General features: G+C 40.1%; 1 non-coding gene across 1 annotated transcript; it reads left to right on the top strand.

The window, feature by feature from the left end:
* Positions 1–5,484: 5,484 nt before the first annotated feature.
* On the top strand, positions 5,485–5,590 carry LOC112089499. Its single transcript, XR_002901137.1, has one exon. It is a non-coding gene; the product is annotated as a small nucleolar RNA R71 (small nucleolar RNA).
* The last annotated feature ends 1,302 nt before the right edge of the window (positions 5,591–6,892 follow it).

The following is a 6,892-nucleotide window of genomic DNA, read 5'->3' on the forward strand; positions in this document are numbered from 1 at the left end:
TTTCAGTGGTTCTCATCAAAAAGGATTTTAGCAAGGCAATCAAGGCTAGGTTTTCAAAATGGCTGTTTAGAAGGTGAGGCTTTTAGTGTTTAGGGTTACCTTTTTTGAAGAGACAAGACATTATGCAAAACAGCAAGAGAGGGTGGAGCTGTTGATATCCACAGTTTCCAGTCACATTCTTCTTGCTTTAGGATTCTTGATCTCCCTTCTTTAGGTTCTCCTCATAACTCCCCCTGACTTAGATTTTTGTCCAGGTTTTAAAGCCAATGCTCACAAATGGATACTTGCAGCCTTTGCTTCAAATAATTTCGTTTACCTTACACTCTTTAGGCTTTTAGTTTCCTTTCCTTTCATTCTTTTTCTCTTTTTTCTCTTTTTTTTAGAAAGGGGAAACCGCCTTTGGGATTGAGAGTCTTAGGAAGCACGAAATTTACCTTTAAATTCAAGCTTTTTGAGGCACCATTGAGCTTTGATAGATTCTTGAGGCTCCACTTTCCCAAATTCTTTCAGTCTTCTTCTTGAGTGACTGAAAACCATGGTGCTCTTCTCTCTCCGGCGTTTTTGCACATATCTGTTGATATAAACTAAAGAGAGAATGCATGAGGATTAAACATAAAGGTTTCGGTAAAGGGTGTGGTACCAGCTTAAGATGAACTGGCCATCTAGGACAACAAAGAGTGGTAACAATAAGGTGAAGATGTCCTAGATGTGTATCATGATGCCTACTAAAACCAATGATGAGAAAATTAGATGTCAAGATTATGTTCAAATGAAATGAGCTAGTCTATCCTGTTAGGAAAAGTCTCCATGAATAGAATTCCTCTAGTGGGAGTTCGTAGTGCAAGTACTCTAGCTACCGCCTAGTCTAGTACTAACCACAAAGGAACTAGCATGAAAAGTCTAAAAGCACATGGGTCATACTCATCATAGTTTTGTGTCAAACATTTCTGAAAAAATACTTAAGGTGTTTTAAGAAGCATAGAAAAATTTAAAAATTGCAGAAAAAGACAAGAAACAAAGAAAAATAGATTAGTACGGATAGACATCCTCCCCCAGACTTAAATCACACTGTCAAGGTCTAAAATGAAAGAAAAGAAAAATGGTTATAGAACTGTGGTTATGATGTGGTGATGGATAGGCGCCTATGTCTCATGGCTGTCATCTATCTCTGTAGATGAGGAATCATCATCAAACCCGCAGCTCTTCAGTAGTCTCTTCATGCGCCTGTTGATCTTCTCTTGCTGGTCAAGCTAATTCTTCAAAGCTGCAAAGTCTGCATCACTCCTAGTAGATGCTCTGAGATGAGAAGAACTGGCTCTGAATGAAGATGGTGCAGGCTGTAGTCTCCTGCTGTTTGCAGCTACCTCTCTCTTGGCTTTTGCAGCCAGAAATTGCTTCATGGTCAGAGGTAAGAGTGGCAAAGATGGTAGGAAGTTGCTAGTCTCTGGTTTCCATCCTAGGTCTGAACCATCTCGGAGACGGGGCATTGAATCCAATGGTAGTAATACCCTGTACTCGGTGGAACTGGTAGAGAACTTGTAAGCAAATCCAATTGGGTCCAAACTTGACCCTGGTGATAGTCCTGTCGCTAGAGAACTGAGAAAGATCAAACCAATCCTCTCTAAGAGGTGTCTCAGCTGAAAGATCAACTCCTGCTGCTATCATAAGCGAAGTGATGATGCTCCCAAAAGCTGGTGAGTAGTCCTGACAATCAGATGTAAGCATCTCATGCTTAACCTTCACTAGGTTCCTTGCAATGATACAAGCAAAGCAAGGAAACCTGGGGTGATCTGAGAATGGTAGCTGTAGTGTCACCAACTCTGGGTTAAAGACATTCGCTTGATTGGCTCGCGAAAACACAGTGTGTGCTAGTAGCTTATGGACATAGCGAACAGCAGGATGAGAGAGTAATGATGCCTTAGACCTTCCTTTTTCATAAACTCCATAACCCATCAGCTTCCAAAGATCCTCATCTGGATCCTTCTCCAATGCAATCTCATCACAATAAGGCAATTTCAAAGCATCACATATCTCTAAGATGATAAGAGAGTAAGGATGACCTCCAATAGAGAAGGAGAGTGAGCCATCTAGAGCACTAGGAGTAGCTCTCTTCTTGTAGCTCAAGGTTGCTGATGCAAGGAACTCCTTGGTGTGGTTCTCATAGGTTTGAAAGTTCTTCTCCATGAATGATCTCATTCCAAGCCTATCAAGATACCATATCACATCTTCTCTGATTCCAAGCATCTCAAGAGTTGAGTAGTCAATTGCTGGAGTTGGCTTGATCTTCAGCTTCTCAAGCTGTGCCAAGTAATCGATGTCTGGGTCTATGGCTTTACCAACAAACTTCACTTTCGGCCTAGAGGAAGACTTAACTCTTCGAGGGAAAGATAGCTGAGTGGAGGTCTGCTCAATCTCTCCTGAAAAGATTCTTCTTTGCGCGGCAATGAAGGTGGATAGAGGTTCATCTTCACTCAGTTTTGTCTCGTTCAATGCATCATATGTTTCCTGAGAATGGGGCTTTTTCGCATGAGGGCTCGTCTTGGTTCGAATCAGTCAAACCTGAGAGAGATCCATGACCTGCAAAAATGAGATTCTCGAGACAAAGGATAAATCAAGCTGCTTTGGTATCGACTTTTATGAACAAGGTGTTTATAGAGAAATCACAAACACATTATAATGACAAAGAAGCTGTAAATGTATCAAACATTACAAAATCTGAGAATTTCTGGTCAAGTTCGATATACTGATGTTCAACACATGAGATTTCTGAATCAGGATGTTATTTACGCTCACTCACATGTTTAATCTAGTTTTCTATCAACAAGAACCAAAACATTCGGATTTGCAAAGCTGAACCAAACAGATCTCCAAATTTCGATTTGCTCAAAGTCTCAAATCTCAGATTTTTGAAAATTTCAAATCTCTATGGTCTAAGTGTTTAATCATGCAATTAAACTACCTAGTAGTCTAGTCTTAAGTCCAAAGACAATCTCCAATCATCCTAAGGTGAATTTCTACTCATTCTAAGAAAACCCTAAATCTGAGTTCTTAAGAAAAAGTGACAAAATTGAGCTCATACCTTGATGAAAATGTTATGTGATGATATATTTGAAATCTCCTTGGAAAAAGAGTGAGATACGTTCGAAAATTTGGAAGGGATTTGTCAAGTTTGAAATCTGTCTTTTTCTCTAGATCTCTAAACTTGTTGGGGAAGATGAAGAGAAAAGACTTTTTTGATATTTTAAATCCTCTTTTTCTTTTAAAAAGGTGTTTTTCCTAAGAAAAATTTTATTTTTAAAAGTTTAAAATTTACCTGGCGTGTTTAACACGGAAATTATTCTTTGGGAACTTCCCGGTTAAATCCCAGAATAAAACAGGAAATTGAAGTTCTGGTTTACGGGAAACAGGGAAAAACTCGCTTGGGAGCAAGACAGGGCCGGCCGCGGGCCAGGCGTGCGCGCCCGCCGTAAGGGTGAGTCGGGCCGTGGCTGAAATGACGCGGGCCGCGGTAAATGATTGACCGGCTGTGGCTGAATTAATCGCGGCCGCGGTGAACTGTGCTCCGGGAACTCCCGGTTTCTCCCATTTTCCTGCTTTCTCCTCCTATATTTTTGTATTTTCTGGTTTTTTTGAATGTTTTTGGTTTTTCTGGGTTTTATGAAAGCCTGAAATGCATAAAAAGAAAAGAAATCAAATAGAAAAGAAATAAAAAGAAAAGAAAATCATACCAAATGGGTTGCCTCCCATTAAGCGCTTTTGTTTAAAGTCTTTTAGCTAGACTCTTGGCAGGATTAGGATTGAGAAGAAGAGACAAGATCCCTTGAATTAAGAGTCCTTGTGGTACTTCTTAGCCTGAACTTTGGATTTCCTTCATCTTGCACAATCTCTTTTCCTTTCTTAAAGATTTTTGCATCCTTCAGGACATATTTTGTCTTCTCAACAATTCCTTCAAGATTTTTCTCCTTTTCCTTCCTAATGTCTGGTGGCACCACTATCTTGATCTTCTCAAACTGCGTAGATGCAAGTGCTTTTAGTTCCTTCTTGTCCTCCAACACCTTCTCCTTGTCCTTGTCTTTTTGAATTGGAGCTGGGTCTGGTGTGGTCTTATAGAAATTTCTCCTGTCCACATTTAAGAAAACTAAACAGCGATTTGCATGGTCAATAACAGCACCTACAATGGCTAAGGATGGGCGACCAAATATCAAAGGTCTGTCTTTGTCTTTGTCCATCTCCAAAACTTGAAAATCGGCTGGAATTGTTTTGTTTCGAATGATCAGTGGCAAGTTCTGGATCATTCCTTCTGTTCTCTTTTGAGATGAATCACCAAAGATTATCCTTACTGGAGATGGAACAAATGTACTAATACCAAGTTTCTCAGCAACAGATTTTGACATGACATTCACATTAGCACCAGAATCACATAAACAATCTGAAAATTCAATTCCAAAGATTGAACAGGTGATTGAGAAACACCCTGGATCCTTAGACTTTTTTAGTCTTTGGTCAGGCAAGCTTTTGGTTACCTCAACTGGAATGACTCGGCTTCTCTCATGCTCGGTTTCAGAATCCTTTATGAGAGGTTCAGGCGTCAATCTTCCCTTAGAGTCTGCGACAGGTTCTTCCTCCAAAACTGCTATCATAGCATTACAGAACTTCTTTGGGTTATTTTCTACTCTTCCTGGTAAGACTCCCGGTTGTCTCTTCATTGAATCTGCAGTTTGACCTATCTGATGTTCTAACTTCTTGACATGGGTCGCAAGAGATTCAAACTTCTCATTCAAATCAGTGTAGATACAAACGATCTTCACCTCCATTTCCCTGAATGACTTCTCATTGCCTTGAGTAGTCTGCATCATAGTTTGTTCAAGCGATTTTACCTTATTACTTAGCTGGGAAAGGGTTGCTTCTAATTAGCTGGTCTGTGCTTGTTGAGGATTAAATGCTGGTCTTTGTTGGAAGTTTCCTCCTCCATAGTTTCCACCTTGAAACTTGTTTTGAAAACTCATTGGCTGCTGCAGATAGGGCTGATTTTCGGCTCCTTGATTTCTGTATGAGAGATTGTTGAAGTTGGCACCAGAGTTCATAAAGTTGTTGAAAGCTGGACTAAATCGATTATGATATGCCTGGGCTCCCATAAAATTGATTTCTTCCTCTTGGTACATGCCATGTTCTTCATATCTTCCATCTTCATCATTTCCTACAGCAGTATCACAAGCATGTATATTCTTGTTTTGAGACTTAAGAAGTTGACTTACCATGCTTTTTAGCTCAGCAATCTCCCTTGATTCATGACTAGTGATAGTCTTCTTTGGTCTGTCATACTCAGGGTTGTTGTTGCTGTTAGCTACAGCCAGATTTTCGATGAGTGCTCTCCCTTGTGGTATGGTTTTTGAACTGGAATCTCCATTGCTGGCAGTGTCAAGAGAAAGTTGATACTTCTGCTGCAGTCCTCTGTAGAAGGTGCTTAGCAGATTTGCTCCAGAAAAACCATGATGAGGGCAGTCTCTCTCATACTCCTTGAATTGCTCCCAGGCTTCATAGAATGACTCTATTGGGTCTTGTTGGAAACTTTGTATCTTGTTTCTCAGCTGGTTCTATCTTTACTTGATGTAGAAGTGGTTCAGGAAAGCTGACTTGCATTCTTCCCATGAAGTAATAGAACCAGATGGCATAGATTTCAACCATCTAAAAGCTTTATCACATAGAGAGAAAGGAAAAAGCTTACACTTCACATAGTCCACAGTTTCTGGAGTTGTTCTTACCATTCCAGAGATTTCTTCAAAAAGATCAATGTGATCCATTGGATACTCAGTAGAGATTCCATGGAATTGGTTCTACTTCACCAAAGAGACTATCTGAGGTTTTATCTCATGATTCTCTCTTGGAACAGGAATTTGAATAGCTGATCGATTTTGAAAGTTTTGGTGAGGTGCATCAAAATCGGCAATGAGTCTGTTCTGAGGCTGTCTTCTCGCAGGATTGGTCGATCGGCTTCTCTAACAACTGGTGGAACAATGTTTCCATCATTCCTTCTTCCTTCAGCATCGGCATGGTCTTGTCTCCTTTGATTTTCAGCGACTTGAACAGGATTTAGAGGGACTTGGTTTCCCTCTTCATCGAGTTGTGGCTGTCCATCTTCTTCATGAGCAGCATCTAGGTCGTCACCGTGAACTGAATCACGGTCATCATCTCCAATGTGATCCTCCTGATCACGGTTTAAAAGATCTTCCCGATGGGCATTAGGATTGGCCATCTTGAGCGTTCTTTGTCTGAGTTTCCTAAGTGTTCTTTCGTGTTTGTCAATCTTGTCTTAGGGCAATATGATTTTGTAAGGATCTCTCCTAGTTTTTATGCACCTGTGAGCAAAGAAAGCAAAGATAAAAAGAGGAGTTAGAAAATCTCCAACAGAACTCGAAAATCTTGAGGTTTAGGATTGAAATTAGATTAAGAAGTCAAGTCAACAGCGACAGATCCCCAGCAACAGCGCCAAAAACTTGATGTGAGTGCAGTGGGCAACACAAGTTTTACCCTAGACAAACTGCAAGTGCACAGCAAACGCAGTAGTACTTAGGGATCGAATCCACAGAAATCTGTGTGTTGAGGACTTCTAACTGATGTTAAAAACAATCGTAAACCTGATATAATAAAAAGGAGTTTTGGTTTGTCACTAAATCTAATTATACAGAGAATTAAAAGGAACTTTAAGTAAAAATCGGTTGAAAAACAGTAAGGAAAAAGCGCTGGGTTCAAGGTTTATCTTTAGGGTTCATGTTCTAAAACACAAGGAATTTAGGCAAGAATTTACTATGACTCTGAAACTAGGATAGACACATGTAAGATTAGCAAACTCTCGTCACCCTAATCATCTAATCACTTGTTCATGGCAATTAAC

Source organism: Eutrema salsugineum, unplaced genomic scaffold (genome assembly GCF_000478725.1).
Source record: "Eutrema salsugineum unplaced genomic scaffold, Eutsalg1_0 scaffold_12, whole genome shotgun sequence".
Lineage (NCBI taxonomy): Eukaryota > Viridiplantae > Streptophyta > Magnoliopsida > Brassicales > Brassicaceae > Eutrema > Eutrema salsugineum.